General features: G+C 41.5%; 1 protein-coding gene and 1 long non-coding RNA gene across 3 annotated transcripts in view; one reads left to right on the plus strand and one right to left on the minus strand.

The window, feature by feature from the left end:
- CHN2 (chimerin 2) overlaps window positions 1-27,560 on the plus strand; it is a 145,117-nt gene that overhangs the window by 11,644 nt on the left and 105,913 nt on the right. The gene's annotated exons all lie outside the window — the stretch shown is intronic.
- LOC308459587 lies at window positions 13,224-24,250 on the minus strand. 2 transcript variants are annotated; one of them, XR_013978191.1, is made up of 4 exons: window positions 24,031-24,250; window positions 18,391-18,485; window positions 16,644-16,858; window positions 13,224-15,682 (listed from the first exon to the last, which is right to left on the minus strand). It is a non-coding gene; the product is annotated as an uncharacterized lncRNA (long non-coding RNA). The 2 variants fall into 2 exon arrangements; XR_013978190.1 differs by lacking the exon at window positions 18,391-18,485.

A 27,560-nucleotide genomic window follows, 5' to 3' on the forward strand; every position in this document is an offset into this window, starting at 1 on the left:
TTGAAAATCCAAAAGGAAACAAACTTGCAAGACGTTTTCGTCTTGCGAAGCAAGCCCATAGGGAAATTCGTCTTGCGAAGCAACTCAAAAAACAAAAAACTCTTTCGTCTTGCGAGTTTTTCGTCTTGCGAGGCATTCGTCTTGCGAGGTAGCACTGTAGTTTTATACTGTAGTGTATATATAGGAAGACAGTTCTCAACCTTCACTACAATGGGCATTGCTTTCAGGTGGTTATGGTTGTATCAGTGGCTGTTACATGTGTTACTCATTGTACTGAACACAAATTTTAATAGATCCTCAGGGACAGGTGGGTGATTTTCAGTGCAATTTACTTCCAGATTAGTGTATTCAGACTGTTTTTCTTCTGTGATAAATGAGAAAGCATCTATATTAGTACCTACTGGTTATTCAGACATTTGGTGGTGTCAGGCTCTCCTAAATTCTTGGATTGCTTGTTGTATTTGATTCATACCAGATACTTCCTTTGAATTGAAAATGTAGAACAATAGCTCTTGTCTTCGTATGGGTTCCTTTTAGCTTATTTTGTGAATATGGAGTGCTGGCCCTGTTGTAATTGAAGCAGTCAGTTTGTAACAAATTAAGCATCAAAACATGCGGGCTTGAAAGTAGTTTTTGTTACTACACTTCATAAATATAATTACTATTATGACTTTCTGTCCCGTACAATATCTCTCTTCATTGTGTACACTGTATGAGCTGGGCTTTTAAAGCAAAGCCTAGAACAGACTCATTTGTTTAAGATCCCATGGGAAAATCAGGTACCGGGTGTGCCTCAGATCTACTGTTGCTTGTGCCAGTGAAAGAGGCAGATTATGTTCCCAGAAAGTAGCATAAGAAACATGGTTAGTATTCTGTATTTTGAGCCTTCCTGACAACTTTAACCAAATTTGAAAAAATAAGATATCTGATTCACACTGTAGCTACTAAGCAAAGCTTCAATTGGTCAGTTTTGGAGATGCTTGCTTTGTGGTAGTCTTACACAAGTGGGCACCTGTTAGCCACTTCTGAGGAAATGTGGAATGAGTTTGCCCAGGGCCAGTTGAGTAGCTGTTGTTTACAAAGGAACAAGCCATTGTTGATAATCCACAGCTCAAGACAGCACTTGGTGTTCAGCAAGAGACTAGCTTCTTAGAGCTGATAAGGCAGATTTTTGCGATGTGTGGCTACTATTTTGCAGCTTCTCCATAGCAAGATCCATATGGAGCCGGAGCTTATAAAAGGATCCAACATGCGACTGGGTTAACAAACCTTTCGCTTTTGGAAAGGATCTTGTTAAATCTAAAACATTGCTTAAAATGCATTTGCATTCTCATAGATGTTTGCTTCGAAGTCACATCATCTGTGGAAATCTGCAGCCGAATCCAAGAGATATGGAGACTAGCTGTGTTATTTTAATATACTTGGACTTATGCTTGGTTATTTTTATATAACATTGACCAAGGACCAGGTCTCCATATTAATACCAGTTCCCCATTACTTGAATTACATAATATGGTGTAATTTGCTCCACTTTTGTTGGTAATAATGTGCCTGATCTTAACTGTATTGAGCTCATTACATTTTCAAGATGTTGTATTTGCCAATCTATACAATTCTTTGTTCTGCTGATGGTGAATTTAAACTACAGAAACCCTCATTGATTTGCTTGCTTTTCTGCTGCTCGTAAGCCATATGTATCCCAAGTGTTTTTGGCTTCCACTTTTGTGGTCAATGCCTTAGTTCAAGTTGCTTTCTCTAATTTAAGTGGTATTTGTTGCCTGAGTTAAGAGCATCAATACTGACTTGGACCCCCCCCCCCCAAAAAAAAGAAAAATTGGTGGTTAGTTTCTTTAGTTATGACATGTGCAGCATTTTAGAAAGTCATATCTGGATTCTTTTATTTTATTTCTAAGGAGCATCAGTAGTTGCCAGTGATGTGCCGCTGCTCTCGTGACACCGGCATCATTGCAGTTTACCTGGACAGAGGTGGGAAAGAGCAGAGTGGCAGCAAGATTAGATCTGTGCAGATGTACTGCTAGGAGCACAGAGCTGTCTCCACTGGTACGGACATGTAGCCCCAAAATTGCTGCTGCTCTACGCCACCCCAGGCTCATCCAGGTAAACTCACGTTGGGTAGGTGCCTCTGTGGTTGTGCCCCACCACGCTGACTGCTATTGAGGAACAGCCATGATTGCACATTCATGTTACGTGCACCTGTTAACTCAGAGTGACATTTGAAGCATCTGTTGAAGTGGACTGTGGTTCATGAAAGCGAAAGGCCATAATAAATCAATTAGGTGCCACAGGACCGGTGGTATTTTTTGCTACAGCAGAGTCACGCTCTTACCCTTCTGGAAATGGTTACAACTCTGGTGTGATTCCTTTAATGTAATCACACTAGTGTCATACCTCATGTTATGTTAGGTACATGTTGCGTCTTTTCGGCTTGCGAACGCGGCAAACCCGGAAGTGTATACTTCCGGGTTTTGCCGCGTGCACAGAAGCGTTCTGCGCACTTTGCGCATGCGCAGAAGCATTCTGCGTGCTTCACACATGTGCCGAAGCGCTCTACCGCGCTGCGTGTGTGCGCAGAAGCAGCACTCTAGTTACGGACTTTTCGGGGTGCGAATGGCACCCCGGATTGGATCAAGTCCGTAACTAGAGGTACCACTGTACATCCTCAAAATATTTTGAAGATAGCAGATTTTAGGTTTTAGTCTTGATGGTTCATTCGCGTTTGTGGTATCAGTGATTGTGTTCCTATCCTTTCTTCGGGCTCTGAGTTGTTTTAAATTTACATTTATACCGACCCATTTCCACTGACGAGCTGCTTGCTGAAACTTCAAAGCATGCAGATCTTTAGCAATTCAATCTGGAACAACATCTAGCATTATCTCATAGGGCATAGGCTGTCCTTCTGATGGGCATTCTAATACTTGTTCCTTGCTTGTTATATGCTTTTAAAATGCTGTAGCTGATTCTGTTGATTTATGATCGTGCCATGTGGGGTAATAGCTACTAAGATAATCACTTTGGCACACTTTTCTTCCAAGAAGAGCAAAGTGTGGTACTCATAAAAGATTATTGCTAATGGTCAGTGACACCTGGAGATATATTATCTATATTATTTGACAGAGCCGGCCCAGCCGTTAGGCAACATTATGTTATTCCACACCATTCCTTTCAATGCAAAGTCAATTAATTTCAATAATCAATTGTGTATTGTTTGTGGACTCCAAGCAGCACTGAAACTGAATGCTGATTGTGTTTGCTGGATTGATTTCTGTTCTGGACATGGGATGAATAAGCAAAGATTGGCAATTTCTGCTCCCATTTCCATTTTTGTCAGAATTCTCTGACATTGCTAAGTTCCAGAGGAAGAATCACAAGTACATCTTCATTTTACTAGATCTGAACGACTTTGTAAAATGTACGAACTGGCTCTTTGGCTGTTTACTCAACATTTTAAATAGTAGTGTAGCTTCCTTTTAAAAATTCCTAATTAAATGATAATAATTCTATCCTTAGCCATCAGATATACACTTGTTCTTTTATGGCCATAAGAACATGTGATTTTAATCCATCTTTCGTACTGGTTTGGCTGCTTCATACACAGTCTGCTTTATCCTGCCACTTGTACACACATGGCAGGTGCAGTTTCATTCTTCACTATTGCCAGAGCATTTGTTGCTATCAGAGTCTGTTCCTGAAAATAGCATTACTTATCTTAAATCTGTTTTTCAATTATTGGCCATGTTCTGATTTCAAATTCTTTTTCTCAGGCTTTATACTTCATATGTAAATAAAAGTCTATTCTTGCTGCCTACTTTTTCTTCTTCTGTTATCACTGTCAGTTGCAGACAATTAAGTTGAACAATGGGAGTTTTTTGTGTTTTTTTGTAGGCATGGTTTTAATCCTACTCTATATTCTGTGTAGGATTCACAGCTCTTCTAATAAAAACATCACCCTAATTATTGCGGAAAACTTTGTTGTAATTCAGCTTCATTGCTATGTTAGTGGGGAATATATTCTAAGATTTCCTTAATTGTTTTTGTAGCCAGGCTTGGTCTCATGGTTTTTTGTTGTTTTTTCCAAGTTCTGCATTCTTTTTTTGTGTGTGTCAAAGGAAGCTTCTGTCTTCTGTCTTGGGATAAGAGGAAGAAATTTGTTGTAGCATTTGCTGTAAGAGAAGGCTGGATGTACTGGAAAATCAGAAAGATTTAAAGCAGACACACAATTAATGGATTTAAGGCTGGCCATATAGGGTTGAAAAGACACAGAGATTGCAAAATATATAACCTGAAATGAATCCAAAATTTATCTTAGCTTTGATTCATTCCTGAATCTGTGTCAAGTTGCCTTCTTCTTCGCCAGTCTCTTGCTATAACAACATTTTAGCCATGCTACTCCTTGACCCCCACGAAGGACAGGAGGAATAAAGGGGTGAACCTTTAATTTTAGCAGCACCTTGCTGCCTATGAGGTGCTTTGAAGTCCCGATGATGGATTTAAAAGAGGATTAGACAGAAACATGAAGGTTAAGGCTGTCAGTGGCTACTACCCATGATGGAAGCTATGATCTGCCTCCAGGCATAGTATGCTTATGAACACCAGTTGCTGGAAAATGCAGAAGGGGAGAGTTTCCACAGGCAACTGGTTGGCCTCTGTGCAAACAGGATACTGGATTAGATGGGCCATTGGTCTGATCCAGCAGATTTTCCTTATGTTTATGCTCTTCTATGCATACACCCTTTTCTGTGAGGCAGTATGTTCCCTTCGCTAGAACAGCCATCGTGGCTAAACAGCCATAGACTATAACCTTCCGTATATTGTGGATGCCAAAAAATAATAATTAACCCAGTGACATTTCGAAGCCCCATATCCATTTGTTCAGTCATATTTAAAAATATGTCATAGGAGATGAGAACCATTTAGGAATAAACACTTTATAACAGTGCAAGGTTTTTCACGTGTAGCTGGATGTCAGTAATGCCTGGGAGGTGATTCAGAATAGTATTGTCAAATAGTCATTAGAGGAATAATAATTAGCAGTAGGTTACATTAATGACCGAATGTGTGGAATTAGGGATGCATTTCTAATAAAAGCAATGTAGTGAAAGGTTTTTCGGAATTATATTTTTTTGCTGATGCTCTTATAAATGCAATATAAAAACAGCACAACTGCTAAATTGCATGCTTGTGTGAGAATTTCGCACAAATTTTTACATTTTATTAATTTTAGATGAAATCCGGGGACATTCTGGGGATGGAATTTGTCCGGGGACTTATTCACAAATCCGGGGACTGTCCCCGGGAAACGGGGACGTCTGATAACCCTAATGTACAGGGAGTTGCACCCTCATTAAAGCACCCAAACATATGTGCACTAGTGTCTAAGGGAGCATGTCTGCAACTGCATTCTGTGAGTTTGCTGTTGCCCAGAGGCCCAGCCTCAAGCTCAGAGTCCAGGGCTGCTCCATCATCCACAGATGTTGTCTCCTGAGCCTGACTCATCAGAGGAATTGATTGCGTCCACGCAACAATGGAGCAGGGAGTACACCAGGTCAAAGTCCACAGAAAGGGGAAGGAGTGTTAGACTTTCGACCAGGAGGTTGGTCTTTTAAGATCCACAGTATTCAGCTTTGGGAATACTGAACTGAAGAAACCCATAATGCTTTAGCTCAACTCCAGCCTTTGTTGGATAAAGTTGCTTGCTCAGAGGCATCCATGTTGTTGTTGTTGTTGTTGTTGCTGTTGCTGCTGTTGTTGCTACTGCTGCTGCTGCCACCAACAGCTTGCCTTGACCTCTTGCCACCATGGATGCCTGATGCAGATGGATCAGAACAGCTGAAAGAAATACGTGTTAGGTGATTATTGTGTAACATATAGAAGGTAAAATCTTCCCTTTTCCTGCTTACCTTCCTCATCCCAAACAATAGGTGACAGAGATTGCAGGAAAAATGTATCTTCTTCAAGATGCTTCTCAATGCTTCTTTTAACCTCATTACCATTGAACACATAAAGGCTGCTCTGAGAATACAGAAACCTTTCGTTTTGACACACCCTTAAAAACACACACACAATTACGGTAAACATTTTTACTCCACCTTCCACTATAAATCCTGCAAGACAGTCTATTCAGAATGGCTGTTGTGTCCTAATTGTGAAACAAAAGCAAGGTCTTGGAAGCTATAGGACACCTTATTGTGGATTCAGAATAGTTGATTTCCAGAGGAGTAGCCATTTGTTAAGTAGTAATAGCAAAGAGTCATGTGACATTTGAAAACTAATACATTTTATTATGGCAGAAGCTGTCATGCACATTTATCCGATGCATGGATTCATGCATCTGATGTTGTGTTCTGTAGCCCACAAAAGCATATGAAGTAATTAAATGTGCCAGTCTTTAAGGTGTCACGCGGCCCTTTGTCTTAACAGTAAATACATACTTTAGTGGAGGGGTAGGCAACCTAAGGCCCGTGGGCCAGATGCGGCCCAATCGCCTTCTCCATCTGGCCCGCCGACGGTCCGGGAATTAGCGTGGTTTTTACATGAGTAGAATGTGTCCTTTTCTTTAAAATGAATCTCTGGGTTATTTGTGGGGCCTGCCTGGTGTTTTTACATAAGTAGAATGTGTGCTTTTATTTAAAATGCACCTCTGGGTTATTTGTGGGGCATAGGAATTCGTTCATTCCCCCCCCCCACCCCAAAGAAATATAGTCCAGCCCACCACATGGTCTGAGGGACGGTGGACCGGCCCACGACTGAAAAAGGTTGCTGACCCCTGCTTAAGTGACACTTTCCATTTGAGCTATACCTCATATCCCCCATTATTTGGGCTGTTACTGGAGATACCAGTTTGTTGAATAAGATGGAAAGTTTTTGTAAGATGAGAATAAAGGAAACGGGGGCTGTTGTTCATAGCATTTATAAAGACACCTCCATTGGTACCAATTTTATTTGAGTGCCTTTTTATCTACGTTGCTGAAATTAAATTATATATCCATTACTAAAATTAGAGTGAAGACTCATTGGATTACAAGTGTTTTCCCCCCCTGATCCTTGAATGAAGTACTTTCTTGAATAATTCTGTAATGGAATTAAGTGTCATGCATCTCATCTCCTGAAATGTTTTAATGAAAATGATAACTTTTGATGCTTAATGTTAAGTAATTACATAATTAAAGATGATGCACACCATGGGGATGAATGGAATATTTGGATGGCAACAGGATAAGGGCATATAATATTTTCCATATAATTCAAACATCTATGGAGCAATACTTCTTGATCCATAGCTTTTGACAAATGGATTCTTCTGTTAGACCACAAATGGCCATGTTGTTCAGATGCCTGATTTTTGTCTTCCCAACTTAAGAATGGAAGAGGAAATACCAGTGGACAACAAAAGAGGTTTAAAGACACTCTCAAGGCAAATCTTTAAAAATGCAGTATAAGCCCAGATAATTGGGAAACACTGGCCTGTGAACACTCCAGTTGGAGAATAGCCTCTACCAAAGGCGTCATGGACTTTGAAGAAACATGAATTGAGGACAAAAGGGGCTAAGAGGAAGGCACATTTGGCAAATCCTCACCATGATCAACACCCACCCAGAAACCTATGTCCCCACTGTGGGAGGATATGTGGATCCAGAATTGGCCTCCACAGTCACTTATGGACCCATCATTAAGATAGTGTTCATGGAAGACAATCTTACTCGGCTTCAAGTGATCGCCAAAGAAGATTATTCCAGTATAGAACATAGATTTGTTGGTGCAAATATTTATGATAGGGACCTTGTCGCCTTAGTCTTTGAGCATTGTGCTAATGCAGGGTTTGGGTGCCCAGGAAAGTTGTCTGCAGCACCTAAACTGTGGCTAATTTTAACAATGGTTTGTTGAAACAAGCCATGTTCTTAAACTATGGTTTAGCATTGACTTGTTTCAACAAACTATGGTTAAAATTAAAGCATGAATGACAAGATGAACAGTAGTTAAGCAGTAGTTAATCTAAAGTGCAAGCAAAAGCTTGTGAACTGCACTAGAGGACAATCTAAGGCTCTCCTTTTTTGTCTTGTAACACTAAACTATGCTTTAGAATTGCTTACAACTAGTAAGCTTTATCTTTTCACTGACTGAAGCAATGGAGCTTGTTATTTCATGATGTTAGCAGTTTATTAATTAGGACCAATACTAGGTTCCAATTGATTAAGAACTGGTGCAGGAAAATGGTTTCACACCAGCTTTTAAAAAGTTGTTTGAATTGCCAGCTCAGTTGGTTAGGGCATGGTGTTGATAACGCAGGGTTGCAGGTTCGATCCCCGTAAGGGACAGCTGCCTATCCCTGCATTGCAGGGGATTGGACTAGATGATCCTTAGGGTCCTTTCCAACTCTCTGATTCTATGAGTAACTAACAAAGCTATAGTTAAAGTCTTTGTAAAACACTTCTTTTTTTTCAATTTGCATACAGCAAACAACACTTCTTGCCTTTCAGATGTTCAAATTTGTCATACTCAGGAAAATAGCTTTCTTTAAAAATGTCATTACAGCTTCTGTGTTCCAGAATATATAAAAGTTATTTGGAAGAAATTGATTTGAATCCATTAAGAGCAATATGATCGTTCTGAATTTTCTGTAATAGGATCCCCAGTTTAGGTCTCTTTCACCGCATTTAAATGCAGTCTTCATCCCTTGATATTTCTGGGGAAAGTGTTTGACAGCTGAATCAGATATATCTGAATTATCAGTTTATTACCTTTTCCAGATGGAAACTTTCAAGGGTAGTTGAGCCATGTCTGCTGCTTCTGTTAGAGTAAATGCTTTCAGGGAAATTGAAATAATTACCAATGTAGTAAACACATTAGTATTAGTATGTGGCAAGGACTGGTTTTCATAATTTAAGTACTCCTCCTTAACAAGAGATTAGAATATATTTGCCAATGGGACTAATGCATAGGAGAGAATGTACAAAGAAGCATATTGATGCTCCCAGCATTGGATTTCTTGCTTGCCACATATCCAAATTAGATTATTGGTGTGCCTCAGCAGAGGTTGAGGGCAGTGGGCATTGAAGGTGATGTAATTTAACAGCACTAATAATAATGGTTGTTACTGCACTAGATTTTTGGTTGTTCTGGACCCAATTGCAGATGCAGGAGGGTATCCTAACTTTTTGGGTTGGCATTAGCCCTAGGAAATAATGTCTCAGCTCAGCAGCTCATAGAACAGGCTTCCTCAACCTCAGCCCTCCAGATGTTTTGAGAGTACAATTCCCAGCATCCTTGACCACTGGTCCTGCTAGCTAAGGATCATGGGAGTTTTAGGCCAAAAACATCTGGAGGGCCGAGGTTGAGGAAGCCTGTCATGGAATGTCAGTGGCATTAAAAGGACTATTCCAGAACTCCAGCTGTTCTTCATAAGCATATTAATGTATTATCATCTTCTCGTAAGCACATGTAGTTGGAAGTTAAGTCTTCCTGACAGCAATGGGACTGATTTTCAAGTAAGTAAGTAAGTAAGTGTGACTGGTTAAAGCCTGTGGGAGCAGTTAAGGGCTACTTTGGAGGCTGCTACATGGAGCAGCTTAATCTCTGTGTAGGGGGATAGTATATATTTTGTCATACATGAATTGCAGCAAGAATATTTTTTGGTGTCACGGGTACACAAATTTGACAAGTGATACCTGCAGCAACTCCTTCAAAAAACGCTCATGCATTTTACATGATACAACACACGTTTTTCCCTTCATGGAGATTAACTGCGTCAGGAAAAGCAAGCGAAAGCAGCCCTCAATTATCACTTACACTTTTGGTGATATTTGCTGTGATCTCCTAATTTTTTCCTAAATGCATTCAGGCAATATTCTAAGTAATTCCAGGCAGGCCTGGTGTATGCATAGGTAGGGAAAAGCTTCGTTGTCTTCCAAAATATATGTAGTTTTCCCTAGTTCGAATGTTGAACAGTATGACGCATATGTTCATATAGAGGACATTGAGGGGAAAGGAGTGTCATTTTCTCTCTCTGTGCTTTTGTAATTGCGCATATAAATCTAAGTTGCTGACTTGTAACAGCATGCATGCACCTCAAGAACAGGTACGGCTGCTTTTTATTGTAATCATGCTGCAACATCACCTCATTGGGCTCAGACAAACCAGACTATTCACATATGGTAATGGAACTGAAGTATATTTCCCTTCATTTGTTTATACGAATTCTTACTCTTGCAGCCTGTTTTCATGGCTGAAGTTCCCATCCCTGCTTCCCACCATACACAGATGACATGTGTCAAGAATTCTGATATAGAACATAACCCTGTACACACACACGCACGCACGCACACACACACTTGTGTGAGAAATAATATTTAAAAGAATGCTAATTCGTGACATTCCACTTCTGTAGGGGTCATGCAACACAAACTATACCCAATTCATCACCGGGGAGCGAACTGCTACAAACAAATGAGTTTACATTTACAGTCGCTTTACAAACTTGTCCTCTTGTTGCACTGGGATGCAGGCAAGTGAACACAGCCTGCATCTGTATTGCAGTTGTTTATACAGTGGTACCTCGCGTTAAGAACATAATTCGTTCCGGAGGTCCATTCTTAACCTGAAACTGTTCTTAACCTGAGGTACCACTTTAGCTAATGGGGCCTCCCGCTGCCGCCGTGCCGCCATCGCATGATTTCTGTTCTCATCTGAAGTAAAGTTCTTAACCTGAGGTGCTATTTCTGGGTTAGTGGAGTCTGTAACCTGAAGCGTCGTAACCTGAAGCGTCTGTAACCCGAGGTATCACTGTACAGCTTTTGTCTGCTGTGTTTGGGCTGCCTAGCTGGCTACTCCCGAGCTGTCCTTGGCTTTAGTTCCTCTTAGTTCCATCTACTGCGATGAAACTACCTCTGTACCATCTGACTGAATACACCACATTTGGGCTACCCCTTGCTGAGGTTCACTCATCAGATCATTTTTAAAAAAATAAATAAAAAATCATTATTTAAAAAAAAATATCCTGCCCTTCCTCCCAAAGGAGCCTGAGGCAGAAAACAAAAAAGCATTAAAACAACTGAAACATACTACAGTGGTACCTCTGGTTATGAACTTAATTCATTCCGGAGGTCCGTTCTTAAGCTGAAACCGTTCTTATCCTGAGGCGTGCTTTCGCTAATGGGGCCTACCACTGGGTGTGCGCCACTGGCGCACGATTTCCGTTCACATCCTGGGACAATGTTTGCAACCAGGAGCAGCTACTTAGCGGAGCTCGTAACCTGAAGTGTTCATAACCAGAGGTACCACTGTATGCTTGTTCACACTGTGGAAAAGACCACACTTTTTGCTCCTCGTCTGCTCCTTTCTTCAGTATACCAGGGATGAAACAAACCAGACTCCTTCAAAGCCCCCCTTCAAAGATCAGGACAAGATCGTCTTTTGAGAGGTGCAATATCTTCAGAAGTCCCTCTCAAAGTGCTATATTGTACAGTGTTCTCAACGGGGCTGCTGATTGTCAGAAGCCCCATTTAAAGTGCTGCATAATATGGCACTTTGAGAAGGGCTTCTGAATTCTACAGGCAAAAAGAAGTTCTCTTGATGTCTGTACCCGCAGGTCAGACTTGGCCTGCTGGGCTAGAAATGTTTCCTGCCCCTGATTTAAAGCAATGTGCAAACCAGGCCAGCAGGAGTTTTAGACCTTATCTTTTGACCTGACCTATAAATATTTATAGCTAAGCCAGGTTAGGAAGAATCAATGGGCTACCTGCAGTGTGTTGCCAGCCTGATATGCTGGGGCCCTGGGAAAGCAGTACTGTATTGCCATTTCTTCCTCTGCTTCTCAGCCTTGATGTAGTTTGCCAGGAAGCACATCAGCACATAGCCTAAGAACATAGCTGTCAACTTACAGATTTGAAAATAAGGGACCAGCAGCCTCGAAAATAAGGGATCAGCAGCCAAAATAAGGGATCAACAATTACTTTGATAAAATACATATTTTGTTGCGTGCAAATGGCTTTAGATACCTATTAGGTCCATAAATTACCATTTAGCATATATTCAACGCAAAAAAACAGCAATAATTTGTTGTTGACAAAGGATAGCTGGACATAGAAAGGGCCCCATTAACTTTAGTAGCTTATTTAAGGGACATCATCAATAAGGGACAGCAGCAGGACATGGCGCTGGAATAAGGGACTGTCCCGCCAAATAAGGGACGCTTGACAGCTATGCCTAAGAAGCTCCTGGTTGATCCTGACATACCCTGACCACTTATGCCAGTGCATTTGCATGGAACCGTATTGCTTTCTGGAACAGATGACACATTCATCTGTTGGTATTTCAAGGCTTAGGATGTGAATGTTAATTTGCAAAATCTGCAGATGGGAAATGTGTGTGTGTAAATTGACATCTGCCAAGCGGATTACAATGTTCGTTCGGTAAATCCTGGCATCTCAATATTTGACTAGGTTTGGAGACATTTCTGGTATAACTCGCATGCCTTCAGTTGTGATTCAGAAGAAAGACTTGATGTGCTGTGCTCGATTTATTCTTTACTTACACATACAGAGCTTTGTGGAATTTTTATCTTTGCATAATCACTTTGAAAATGTGAGTTCTGCTGACTGCTTCATTTCATAACAACCACAATGTGCAAATAAGCAATGCAACTTTGAGAAAGGTTACTTTTAAATAACCGAAATAAATTTATTTATTTTACCTTCCGGCAATTTGCCTGCAGCATGGACTGGTTCATGCGTGCTGGTTTTCTTTGTGTTTTGTTCTATGGAAAGCCTGGTTGTGACTATTGGTTGTTACCTAGAACCAAGGCCAAACTGCTTCTGGTTTTAGTGATAAGGGTAACCAGGAGTAGGTCCGTCCTGTGAGCCCTGCTGCAGTTCTCTGTACATTACGACTGCCAAATGTTTAGTGTGATGGGAACCAGGTGCCCAGGTGCCAAATAACTCTACTCCTGCCTGCCTGCATATTGTGCAATAGAGAATCATGCATCGTGTTAAGCAGCATCCTTTAATTATGTATTTACATGCTGTTCTTCTGAGAGCTGCCTCTTCAAATCTGACATGGCTTCCTAATGTTTTTGTAAAAGATATGCAGTCTTTGAATGTTATAGATTGTGGACCACATTGTTGGGCAGTGTATATTTTTGCATGACACCCCAATCTCTGAGCAGCACGAGAATCCAGGGGTTCCAGGAGTTTACCCAGGGTACATACATGTTTCCTTTGGAATGAGGTACAACAGAGACTCTGGTGTCTTTATGATATATTGTTTATTTACACATATATACAATCGGAGCCTATGATGGAGGGGTTCACAGCATTCACACCCCAAGAGGGCCTTACTTCCCACTAGCCACAGCCTTGGATTCAAACAGAAATCAATAATCTCTCTGGCTCTCCAGCTTGCTGCTTTTCTTCTGGCTCACATTTTCTCCACAAACTCCCTATTCTCGACTTTGCTTTTGTCTTTCTAACTATTTGTGAGTTGGAGGGGGCGGGGCTACCCATTTGCCCCTTCATTTGCTCTCTCAGTGGCCCATTACCCAGGCTAACAACAAAAAACAGAAACAACAAATATATTTAAAGTAGCCAAATCCCAGCGGCTATACAGGAGGTAAAGGAATGATGAAATATTGCACAATATTTTAGAAGCCAACCAATTAATGTATTATTGTTGATAGATCTGTGAGTTCAGGGCTATTTTCATGATGGAACCTGTGTGTAGGATTAACAGAATGCGCTCTAGTACTTGAGCAATGAATACGCCCATTTCAAAACTCTTGATGCTTATTATTCCTTCTCTTGCTAAATCTTCCCAGCTTTTCCATCAGTAAGTCGAGGGCCCTGGTAAGAGTGCAGTATGGAAGTAAATAATAAAATTCTAGGCTTACAGGTTTAGCACTGAAGAATGTGTGGTGTAATGCAGCTTAAGACCTTGAGCTTGGCACTAATTTCATAAAGGCCTGCAATTATAAACATAATCCTGTTCATTCTTCCATTGACCTCCCACCCCCGGCCTTCAAAAATCAAACTCCTTTGCTAATGAAACAGAAATTCTGTATCCCAAGTACATTTGCATAGCTTCCATGCATACTGTCGGAGAAACCTATGGTGTAAACACTTTCAGGAGGAATTCCTGCTTGGAAGTCATTTAAAAAGCATTACCGTGGAGGAAAACGTTATGCTGCAAGACGCTTTTGATTTAACAACTACTGTTGTGCTTCTTCTAGCCGGGTAGCGGGAAGCAGGAAATTGGGTGGAGTTCCTCCAGCGTCTTTAATTAACAAGAGCTCAAATGAAGGGAATTATTGCATGGGCCAGTTTCATCGAACTGTGCACTGATATCCCCTGTTAATTCAGAAGTTGCGTATTTTTTGTATTTAAATAATATGTATAGAAAAACCCAGTGTCCCCTCTGAAGTGCTATTAAGAATCAACAGACCTTTCTCTGCTTTGTTGGGTACTCCACAGTTGGAGGCAGCAATACTGTACTTCTGAATCCCAGTTGCTGGAAATTGCAGGAGAGGAGAGGGATCTTGTGCTTGAATCCTGCATGGGAGTTTCCCATAGGCATTTGGTTGCCCTCTGTGGAAACAGAAGGCTGGACTTGATGGGCCGTTTGCCTGATCTAGCAGACTCTTCTTATGTTCTGATGTTTATAAATGGAGACTAGGCAATGATTTGAAAGAGTAATTGATCCAGACTTCTTTCATGCAAATTATTCTGTGTTGCCTCCTCCTGAAAAGTGAAACCAGGAATTGCATGGCCTTCTCAGCCCTCGCCTTTGTATTTTTTTGCTGGAAGAAGTTACAATTGGCTCAGATTACATTGGGATGTGCTGTAGATGAGCAAAATTAATTTGAGATAAAGACCAACAAAGTCTCTCTCATGTAATTTTGTGGATAAAATTATCTGGAGCAGATCAACAATGGCTCAGAAAACTTTATATTTATTGAATTAATTTCAATCCACTTACTCTAAATTTCTTACCCCGATTTTCTTACCAGTTCAAAATACTTGCTCCTACTGGAAGGGAAAAGGAACCCTGCCCTTTTCTTCAGTAAAGACCATACTAGATGGGCAAATCATCAAAGATTAATTACACCAAACCAAAGGAAACAAACCACAAGGGAAGAGATTGTGAAGAACTCCCTATGCAGAGACTAAAAATTAAGTCAAGACAGATTGCTCTGATTTCGGTTCCTAGTTGTTTATACAACTAATGGGAGCTAGGCTGCACTAATCAGAAAATCAGCCTTTGAAGTACAAAGTTCATGCAAATGTGAGAAATGCAAATGGGCTTGGATTTAATTAAATAGGAGAAGTGGTGAGAATAGAGAAGCATTTTGTACGGATCCCATTTCTTTGCTGGCATGTATGTGTGTACATGTCTGGTAATTTGAACTGACGTGGGAATCCTTTTAAACATTTCATTAAAAATCAAGCAGCCCTACATTTTAAATGATCTTTATATATCTGAGCAAGAGCTGTAGTTTTTTTCAAAGTTTTGAAATGCATTTAAAGACTGGCATTCATCCCTCCCCCTCTCTGGCTGTACAAAGGGCTTATATACATGCTTTCCTGGCCTTAGATGTTAGCAAGTACAGCTGGCAAGGGAAGGACTCTTATTTCCGGTTTTCCTGTCATCATGCATTAGCTCCTCCTTTCCAGCAGCCCTGAGATTTGCACTAGATGAGAAAGAAAGGGGAGAAGGAGACAGGAGAACAAAGTAATTAACAGAGGAATAGGAACAGATATAAGTGTGAGAAAAGGAGAAAGGAGGCAGAGAAAAGGAGAGAGATGAGGCTGAATTTGGGCATTTCGCAAGGGTTCCTTCCCTACTTGAATGTCAAGATTTTAGCGTACGAATATCTCGCAAGATAAATGGCAGGTATGCTGTCTGCACTCCAATATGCCTACCAGAACTGAGAATCATAAGATTAGTTCATGTTGTTGTTGTTGTTTAGTCGTTTAGTCGTGCCTGACTCTTCGTGACCCCATGGACCAGAGCACGCCAGGCACTTCTGTCTTCCACTGCCCCCCGCAGTTTGGTCAAACTAATGCTGGTAGCTTCAAGAACACTGTCCAACCATCTCGTCCTCTGTCGTCCCCTTCTCCTTGTGCCTTCCATCTTTCCCAACATCAGGGTCTTCTCTTCTCATGAGGTGGCCAAAGTATTGGAGCCTCAGCTTCAGGATCTGTCCTTCCAGTGAGCACTCAGGGCTGATTTCCTTAAGAATGGATAGGTTTGATCTTCTTGCAGTCCATGGGACTCTCAAGAGTCTCCTCCAGCACCATAATTCAAAAGCATCAATTCTTTGGCGATCAGCCTTCTTTATGGTCCAAGTCTCCCCTCCCTGTTTTATCCATTTTATTTAGCTTCAAATACATAGCAGGGACATTGTGCTTCCAAAGGTTTTACAGTACAATCAGCACAGTACAATCCATTTTGCAGTGGGTCTTGTGCATCTACCTGCTGTACCTATCCACCAGAAGTTGCTTTTTGTGCCTCAAACAGGCAGCATCCAAAGTTCCTGTGAAGCTGAGAAATAATAACAAAAAGGGAGAAAGGGAAGAAAAGGCATTTTTTTAATATAACGTATTTGAAGATTTGTAATTCAACATAGAAGGACTTACAGTGAAAGCTAAACTGAAAGGGAGGCACTTTTGATGAAGCATTTCCAAAGAATAAAAAAGCAGTCCTTTCAGTGATTTTTCTTTCCCAGGAATTGTGTTGAAAGATAATACACATATATGCTCGTTTCTGGGCAATGCTTCTTGAAGGCTGCCTCAGTGATCATTAGCAAGATCATTGATTCTCTGAGACTGACCATGAGAGAGAGAAAAGAACTCTGTAATATAAAAGGGAGAAGGGGTGGAATGTCAGGGAAAGAAAGGCAGTCAACAGGATGAGGCCTTAAGCACTGCATATGCCCCCCTCAAGTAAATTGGGTGGCCGTTTAATGCAGTCCTACTTGAGAACTGCAATATTTCCATTGAATTTTCCAATTAACAACAACTTCGTTTTACGGAGCATTTGTCCATAAATATGTATCAGTCTTCAGCTGCCATTAATAAAGCAGGTAGATATGATGGACGGACACAGGTGGCGCTGTGGGTTAAACCACAGAGCCTAGGACTTGCTGATTAGAAGGTCTGCGGTTCGAATCCCCGTGATGGGGTGAGCTGCCGTTGCTTGATCCCTGCTCCTGCCAACCTAGCAGTTCGAAAGCATGGAAAAGTGCAAGTAGATAAATAGGAAGGTAAATGCGGGAAGGTAAACGGCATTTCCGTGTGCTGCTCTGGTTCGCCAGAAGCGGCTTAGTCATGCTGGCCACATGACCCGGAAGCTGTACGCCAGCTCCCTCGGCCAATAAAGCGAGATGAGCGCCGCAACCCCAAGAGTCGGCCACAGCTGGACCTAATGGTCAGGAGTCCCTTTACCTTAAGAGAAAGGATTCTTTGAATCTGTGCAAATAGCAGGGTTGAAGGTTGCATTGCCCAGGACCAGGGTCAGCAGCATGTTGCAATAAGATTACTGTATAGAGTTCAGAGTGGCAAACACACACAAGGGGTATGACCACCCTTATGTTCCAAAGTTTAAACCAGTGTTCAAGTCTAGGGAGCCAATGCATGGAAGTATAGACACTTGGTGATAGCAAGGAGATGGGGAAGACAATGAAGATAGAGACTGATACTGAAAACTGAGTGTAGAACAATGCAAGAAGGCAGAAGGATTACCTGCTTGTAATGGATGGCAGATCACAAGGGGGGGGGGGAGAGACTGTGAAAGGAATTTGCAGTATAACAAAAGACTTACCTGGCTAGTCTTTTGCAAATGGATGCAAGAATTTAAAACTTGCAGCTGAGGTAGGCAAATAATTTTTTTAAAAAAGAAGTCGGCAAATGCTTTGTGTTTTCTTTACTTCTCTGTTGTCTTTGCTCAAAGTGAGATATCATTGACCTGAAGTAATACATGCAGGCTGAGTGGTGTAAGTTTCATACTTTGTGCTGTTTTTAGCTATCGTTTTAAATGCAAATTTGCATATAATTATTCTTAATCCTCAAAGGAAATCTTCTCTGTATTATCATATTTTGCAGAAATTTAATTAAATGATTGCAAGTTTTTGACTCCCTGAATGAGGGAAGTTCCAGATCAACACTCTTAAAAATTATCATAAATGTATGACAGAATGTAGGTTGAAATAATAGAAAGAGCCAAATTCCATTCATTAATCACTAAATATTTAATAACAAAAAAGGTCATCTTGTTTAGCAATTAACAATGAAACTGAATACAATAGTTTGATTTTTATCAGATACCCCCTTGAAATTCTAAACAGTTGGACACACTTAACTGTGAGCGCTTTTGTTCTTGTCTTACATCAGCAATTCTGGGACAAGGATTGTCAGGAAATGGCAGAGTTCACTCCCACATCACTTGAAGTTCCCTTACACTACAAAGATTAAGTTTTCATCCTGTTTTGTTAAACAAAGAGGTAATGATTAAACACATTTCCCCCTGTGTATTTAGAATATTTGCACAGGGCCAGACTGCCCCCTGAGGACTAAGTGCTGGCCTCATTTTTCACCCTGTGAATTTTCCTGAGTCATGCATAGCTGCTGTTTGTGGGGACTTTAGAAAGACCCTGATTAGGAACAGGAATCTCTCATATATCTATCTATCATCTATCTATCATCTATCTATCTATCTATCTATCTATCTATCTATCATCTATCTATCTATCATCTATCTATCTATCATCTATCTATCTATCTATCTATCTATCTATCTATCTATCTGTGGTATAGTGGTTAAGAGCGGTAGTCTCGTAATCTGGTGAACCGGGTTCGCGTCTCCGCTCCTCCACATGCAGCTGCTGGGTGACCTTGGGCCAGTCACACTTCTCTGAAGTCTCTCAGCCCCACTCACCTCACAGAGTGTTTGTTGTGGGGGAGGAAGGGAAAGGAGAATGTTAACCGCTTTGAGACTCCTGAAGGGGAGTGAAAGGCGGGATATCAAATCCAAATCCAAACTCTTTTATCTATCTGTCTGTCTATCTATCTATCTATCACACACACACACACACACACACACACACAGACAGACAGACGTACGTATGTTTCCTGCTTCAAAATCATGCTTGGCATCTGTTCTGCCAGAGTTCATAGAATCATTCATTGGCCGAAAGCAGGTATTTTAGCTTTCTGTTTTTGCTGAAGCAAAATTCCTTTGCCTGCTCTCAGTGCACAGACAGTCCATGGAGCCGTTTGGCTGCCACTTCTGGGGCTAAGATCTCCTGACTCAGTTTTTAATGCATCAGACTCCACTGTAAAACCAAGTCAGAACCTGCCCCTGTTCTTAATTCCGAACAACCTGTCCTGTAATTACTTGCGGTAAGGACTGTGTTGTGCCCACCTCTCTGCCAGTTGCATCATTTGATGTCTCTTGCCTCACCTTGCTCCTTACAGACAGCTGGTGGCTTCAGTCAACCTTGCCTTCTTTAAATTGCTTTGGCTGTGCCTCCCTCTACCTGCAGTTGCATTGCCCTCCCTACGAGTCGAGCAAAGAGATTTAGGGCTGGTGTACACCTAGGCCAGGGGTCGGCAAGGTTTATCCTGCCTGGGCTGGATCGGTCCTGCGGAGATCCCTCTGTGGGCCGGATTGTGAGTGCACCCACCCACAATTTTTGGCATCTGCATCTGCGCAGACATGATTTTCGACGTCTGCGCAAGCAAGTCCCCGTGCCGGTTTAGCACAGCGCACGAGCAAGCAACTTGGTTCAGGGGCGGCTCGTGGGCTGGTCAAATGACCTCTGCGGGCCACTTCTGGCCCATGGGCCTTAGGTTGCTGACCCCTGCTGACCCCTGACCTAGGCATTACTTGATTACTCTATTTGATGACTGGCAGCCAAATCTATGAACAGATTGCACTGAAAGGCATTGGGTTTTAAGCAATATAGAAGTTCTGTCTGTCACGTGAAAGCTCTGTCCAATGGGCCAGCCACACATGCAAGGCATCACTTGAAATTTATTTATTATTGCATTCTAGCTCGCCCTTCCTCCCAAAGGAGGCCAGGGCTGCAAAAAGCAAACCAGTAAAACAATACAATTACAAAATAAAACATGCTTAAAAATGATTAAGAATATGTATAAAAAACACGTTAAGAACATCTAACACCATTAAATGAAAAAGAAAAAACAGCCACATGCCATTACAGCTAATAATTTCAAGGTTACCAAAAACAGCATCTTTCAGGCATTTTTTTTTAATATTTAAAAAATCACCTGAATGCTAATAATGACAGAAAGGAGACCATTCCACTAATAGGGAGCCACCACCAAGAAGGCCCTGCCGCAGGTAATTGCTAACCAGGCCTCCCCTCCTGATCATCAAGGCCAAGATGGCTGATATTGGGGAAGATTCTCTTTCCGGTATTTGGGTCCCAAGCTATTCATGGTTTTTTGTGCTAGTACTAACAGCTTGAATTGGGCCTAGTAGCTCACTGGCAGCCAGTGGGGCGCTTTCAGAACTAGTAACACATGGTCCCATCAGGCTGCCCCACTTCCCAGTCTAGCAATTGTACTCTGCACTAGCTGCAGCTTCCAAGCCATTGCCAAGGCCAGTCCCACACAAAGTGCATTGCAGTGTCCAGGCTGGGGATGCGGACAAGTAACCAGTTGATGGACATCTGCGTGCATGACTCAGCCCTTAAGACTTCGCCACCTCCCGGTTCTTGGGCTAATGCCCAAATTGCAAATGACATTAAATGTGTGCTTACATTTAACTGGGAGCTGTGCTTCTACTCCTACCTATCTCCTTCCATTGTTCCATCTGTTTCTACTCCATCCACTATAGTTCCCCACTGGCCCTGGCAGCACCTTCCTTCTCTCCCTCCAGTTTCTTCTCACCCTGCAATGCATTTTCCTCCCTCTGCCCCTGCTCACCATTTAACAGCCACATCTCCTCTACTTCGATCCCAGCCCCTCCCCCCTCTCTCTCTCTCTCTCTCTCTCTCTCTCTCTCTCACACACACACACACACACACACACACACATACACACACTGCACAGGGGAAAGCAATGACCATAGATGTAGTCTAGACTAGAGAACAAGAATAGCTCATACTGTCTGGAAGAATGCATGAAATTGGGAAAGTTTCGGATACAGGTCATTCCCAGTGCTACTGGGATATGCAAAGGATTGCTCTCAGGATATTTTGCATGTCCTTTTTTTTACACACTTTACACTTACGTATCACTAATTCTAGTGGTAATCAAGCAGGTCTGTAGGAATCACATCAATGAAGCTGGCAAAGATGTGGGAGAAAAGGAAACTGAAGATTTTGAGACCATGTAGTAGTTTTCCATGTGAGTCTCAGGAAACAAGATTCATTCTTCTGTGAACAGCTTTTGCATAGCCAGTACCATTATTAGACTATCAGGCTAGGATTGAGGAGCCACATTGCTTCCTGGCTGACCTTGGTTCAGTTACTATCTCTCAACCTAACCTACCTCCCAGGGTTTTTGTGAGGATGAGATGGGTGGGATTAACTATATATAATGATTTGGACTACAGTGGCACCTCAGATTACAGACGTTTCAGGTTACAGACTCCGCTAACCTAGAAATAGTACCTCAGGTTAAGAACTTTGCTTCAGGATGAGAACAGAAATCTTGTGGTGGGAGGCCCCATTAGCTAAAGTGGTACCTCAGGTTAAGAGCAGTTTCAGGTTAAAGAATGGACCTCCAGAACTAATTCAGTTCTTAACCCAAGGTACCACTGTACTTGGAGAAAAAGTGGGATATAAATTCAGTTAACAGCAGCAGTAGTACAACCAAACTTACAGAACTAGGTCAGGATCTATAAATTTCTGAATGATATGGTTAGGACAATTTGTCTTGAACTTTTTATTTCCATTCTTAACTGTTAATAAAATGTTGTGAGCAAGGATTATAATAGACTCACTTCAGAATTCCCCCATGAGTTTCCTGTACAAGCAGCACTTACATTCAAGTCTATTATTTGTTCTTTAATGTCTGCATTAGGGAAGCATAATACGACTGCACTAATTGTGAGATCAGAAGTGCAGAGTGAGTACAAGCGAATTGTAGAAGAATTTATGCAGCACACACTGCAGCGCAGTAATTAGATTTCTTTATATTATGCAGCCTGTGCTTTTTAATTTACTTTGTACATGACTGTTTCCTTTTGTTAAGCAAGCTTCAGCTAAAATAAACGGAAGAGTGTCAAGCTTTCAAATGGAAGGCAAATATTTTAGGAAAACGTGGCAGCAAAACATTACCGGGATGTTCTAGCTCAGGCCTGCTTTTGCGGTTCTGAAACTACTTGAGCCACACACACCTTGCAGTTCTTCATTTTCTTACTGTGCACCTACCCGAGGCAGTTCATTTCCCGTTTATACTGATTTCTGATTACCCATTACCGTCACACACACACACACACACACACACACACACACGGCATGCTTCTTTTCAGCCTCTGTGTTAATCAGGTTTATGGAAATCATGTTTGGAAAGGATTGCCCAGTACATTTCATTTTTGTTTGAACTACGCAGTGTTATTTAGTCAGAGGGTGCATTTTTATTCTTCTTATTTGTCTCCTAGAATTAAAGCAATGCCTTTTAACAGAGAGAGGAATGTGGAAGCTGTAATATGCTTCAACAAGCACCACCCATAAGCCTCCTCTAAAATAATGAGAGTTAACGAGTAAAAGCACTGTGGCACATCAGTTGATCTGGCTGGAGAAAAGACTATGCAATTTTACATTGCTGCCTAAATGGGTGATGCTAGAAATCCATATAGGAGTAGGGTGTGGTGATTTCTTTAAAAAATGAAAAGGTACCCCGATCTGTAGAGCACAACATCTTTGGCTTAGGGCTCATCCACACTTTTGACCCATGCTTTCTAGGTCTGCACTTCCCCAGTCTGTGTCTGAAAACTAACTTTCTTTTGTCGCTTTCTCCAGGAAAACCTGCTCTTTAATGCCGAATTGGAAGAAACAGCAATTCGAGTTTTCTGCAGATTGCCAAGAACATTAAAGAGCAGATTTCCATAGGGAAAGCATGGGGTGGAGAAGCTCACTTGGACATGGGAAGAGTGCAGACCTGTGCCTCGGAAGCTCGGATGAGTTTGGATGATACTAAATGAGCAAAATATGCAATGAAGCCTTTATCTTCTTAAGCATGCTGATGAAGAGCTCGGATTTCGTAAATGCAGTGAGACATTGCTAACCAAAGTCACCTATGTCTGAGAGTACTAAACAGTATTGAACTGAGCCAACATAGTATTGAACCCTCATTACAACTACTGCTCAGAGGTGACTTTGCCTGTGTTTCCTGTTTGGCTGCTAAATTCTAATATTATACTAGGAGTGATCTTAGCAACCAGTTTTCCGGTTCTAAACTGTTTAGGAGCTTTGGTGCTAATTACGAGCCCTTTGATTTGGGTTAAGAAACAGATCTCAAGTCAGTGAAGCTGGCGTAATAACAGAGTTACATGGTCCCAAAAACCTGCTCCCCATCAAACTCTAGCTGCAGCATTTTGTATCAGCAGATACCCTTCAAAAGCCCTCCTGTTCCAGGAACGTGTGATTTAGCACATACACTTAAGCTGTGACCAGCACTCCTGACCTCAGTTTCTACCTGGCTCTCTAGGAGCAACACTGGGTCCAGGAGGACTCCCAGCATGCAAACCCGATTCTTCCAACATACTGCAACCCCGTCTGTAACTTAGGGGTCATCCAGACTCCTGCTTCTCCTACTTTCCCCCAGGAAAACCTCAACTTTACCGCTGAATTGAAGCAAATATCAATTTGGGTTTCCTCCAGATTGCTCTGATTCAGTGCTAAAGAGCAGTTTTTTTCAGGGAAAACAGTGGGGCAAACAGAAAACTAGCTTGGATCTGTGCTTTCTAAGCATAGACAAGCAGATGTGGGGATGAGGCCATACTGTAATCGTCACCCAGAACCTGTAGCCGTTCTAACCAGGAGTACAGTAATACCTTGGTTGTCGAACGCCCTGGAACTTGAACGTTTTGGCTCCTGAATGCCACAAGCTCGGAAGTGATTGTTCCGGTATGTGAACGTTCTTTTGGAACCCGAACGTCCAATGGGGCTTCCGCAGCTTCTGATTGGCTGCAGGAGCTTCCTGCAGCCAATCAGAAGCCGCGATTTGGTTTTCAAATGTTTTGAAAGTCGAAGAGACTTCCAGAATGGATTCTGTTTGACAGTCGCACCTTGGACTTGGTCCTGAGTGGCAAGCTCCTCCTACAGAGCAACTAGCAGGCTTATTGGGTCCCTGGGTCACCTGACCTCTGCTTTGCTGGAAACTGCCATTTTGCCCCCTGGTCATTTGCAGTGGTGGCATTAAAGAGCAGAGACCAGGCAATCCTTCCCTAATGAATTTCCACAGTTTTCAAGACCACTGGTGCTGTACACCATATATCTGTGGCAGTGTGCATAGTAAGCTGCTTGCTGTCTAGTCCTTGCCCTTCTGATACAGGTTTCATAGGAACAGTTGCCAAAGTGCACGTTTCTAAATGAGTGCAGAATTTAATAAAGTATAGCAAAGCAAGAAAACGCTTTTCCTCCCTGTTTCCCCAGGGAATAAAAGTGTCCGGAAAAGACAGGATCTCTGTACATACATCAAGCAGCCAGTTCTATTGGGATAGTCTGATACTGCCCTTGAGGAAAATGTCCTCATTGCTATCTAAAACATATTTATTTCACTTAAACACATTAGTGAGGAGTGCATAAATTAAAAGACCCCGTGCATTATTGCATCATTCAGTCTACTGCAACGCTGACAGATTGGATTGCACTATGAAGCAGTGGTTGTGTATCAGACCATTTTCTGTACATGTGACCTTTAGTTTTGAAAAGGTCATATTTTATTTCTCATATTTCAATGTTTAAAGCATGGTGTGTAGCATTTAGTAATATTGAAAGGTTTGATGCTATCTAGAGCTTACATTCAGCTGAGATTATTAGTTTGGTTACAAGTAAGAAAGCAATTTATTCCGTTACATCAGTTGGGAAGGAATTAAATGCTGTGAAAATAACAGGTGCTTTTGGAATTTCTGGTTCCAGTGCATTTCATGTTTTTGTCTAATATGCAAATGACATCATCGGCAGAGCAAGAAACCACATATTCACTTTAAGGCTGTGATCCTCTCTACCCATTTGGGAACTCATTCGGCTTTCCTTCTGAGTAGACATGCATAGGATTAGACAGTATTAGTTGGTGGAGAATCCTGCATTTTCTCCCAAACTAATTTCTGTTGTATTTCTGGTAGAATACATGGAAAGAATTATGAGTGTTGACCTTTTAAAATACTTCAGCGTAGAGAGAGCATGTCAGTGGTCTGTACGTAAGGCCTACTGCATAATCATACTTCAAAATAATGTCTTTTCCCTGAAAGGTCATCAGATACATTTATCAAAAGATGGTGATAATGACTTGTTTTTGATAGAATTTCAAAACCATTTGAATAATGAATAGAAGTAGAAATTGCCTAATGATGCCATCGCTTGATCCATTCCATAGCCAATGATAAAAGAATGGGCAGTTAGGCGTCTTTATTCCCACCGAAGTTCTTTTCTATTATTGGAATCAGGAAATGATTCTTTATGTCTTCCCTCTGGGGCATTGGATTGCAATAGCGACTAAGTGCCAAAACTGATCCATGCTGAGTTCAGCATATGGCATCAGCAGTTGCGCAGATAATTTAGCCCTTTGCAGCACAGCTGAAAGTCAGCTTGCATGAGCTGTTGAAAACCAGCAGCTGCCAGGGGCTCAAAGAGTAGCTGTAGTTATAAGCCAGTTTGATGTACCAGCCTAGAACACTTCACTGTGAAGTCAATTCCACCCTGGCAATACTGCCCTGCGACAGGTATCGTGATCTACATTTATTGAAGCAGCTCTTTGAATGGGGGTTATTGGCCTCCTTTAAGACAGAGAACAGGAAAAGAGAAGTCTCGCTAATTCATAAAGGGGAGGTTTTTCATTACCATGTTGACGTGGTTAGAGGTAGAAGTGAACTATGAAAAGCTTGCTAATGCTGTTGGGATGAATTTAGTCAAACATTTCTCAAACATGATTTTTATTTATAGTATTCAGCAAAGTCCATCATCACCTTGGTGCAATACTTGGGCAGCTGAACAATACTTTGGGGGCATATTGACTGTGACTAAGCCAGTGTGTTGTTCAAATCTCAACTTGGTCATGAAGCTCACTGGACGATCTTGGGTCCCTCCCTCCCTCTTTCTCAGTCTTACCAACCTCACGTGGCTGTTGTGAGGTTAAAATGGAGGGGTGTACTTTGAACCTTTTGAAGAAAAGGTGGTATATAAACACGGTAAATAAAATAAAATATTTTTCTTAAATTGCCCTTGTTCCTGGTTCCACTAGTTAGTCTAAACATGTTCAATGGATAAGCCTTTGTCTAGAGCAGAGCTTTCCAAACTGCGTCGCGACACGTTAGTGTGTCGGCTGCAGTGTGTAGGTATGTTGTGGAAACACTCCCCGCACTCCTTCTGGGGCGGGAAAGGGGTTAGTTTAACCCCTGATTTGCTAGCAAAACTGAATTACCATGTCGCCAGATGATGCATGTCTTAAAAGTGCGTCACCAACATGAAAAGTTTGGAAAGATTTGGGTCTAGAGATTTGCTTTAAAACATTGAAAAGCCAAATTGTTATGAGAGTGACGCAACTAAACATGCTGCCTTTGGGCAGATTATAAAATGTTTGTAGCCATTAAAAGGTATAAAATGTATCACCAGGTCTATTTAGCTATGATGCTATCTGTATACCACTGTCTTCATTCAGGATCAAGAGGACATCCTGAAATGATTTAGAAGTTCCCTTCAGTGGAACAATAGGAGGTAGGAACCTCTTAAAAAGGAGGAGACTTCCTCCTCCTAGCTCAACTGTTTCCTGCCACACACTAGGAGGTTTTGGTCAACTGACAATTACAAAAGGAAAGAGGGGAACGTAAGGGGCACACAGACTTTCCTCTTCCTCCTACTCCCATCTTTAGCCTTGATTAGGTAGTCAGGAAATACATTTTGCTTGCGCTGACCTCTTGTCCACAGCTGGAAAATGGAGCCATGGAAAAAGGTAGCCATGTCAGCCCATTATAGAGGGGGAAACATTTATTGTAGCCAAAATGTTACAAAAGCGACTCAAGCTATTGAGTTCTCCAGAAGTTTTCATTAGGCAAGACATTAAATAGAGCAATATGGTCCTATGCATTTGCAAGCATACTTCCAATAAACCCCACTGAAATCAGTAGGGCTTGCTTCTGAGTTAAATATGCATAAGATGGCACTGTTAGTTGAAAAAATATTTCCAAGATACTTGTAGACTTTTATGAGTAATTAAAATCGTTTCTGAGATTTTTTTTATGATGTACAAAAGCTTAGCTGTACAAATTTTCGTGCTATTTCACGAGGAAATGATCAGAGTTTCTTTAGCTGTTATTGCTGTTTTCTAGAATTTAATAAAAATTGTAACTTGGTTGACATATTTTCC

Source organism: Podarcis pityusensis, assembly GCF_964106645.2.
Source record: "Podarcis pityusensis genome assembly, chromosome: 12".
Lineage (NCBI taxonomy): Eukaryota > Metazoa > Chordata > Lepidosauria > Squamata > Lacertidae > Podarcis > Podarcis pityusensis.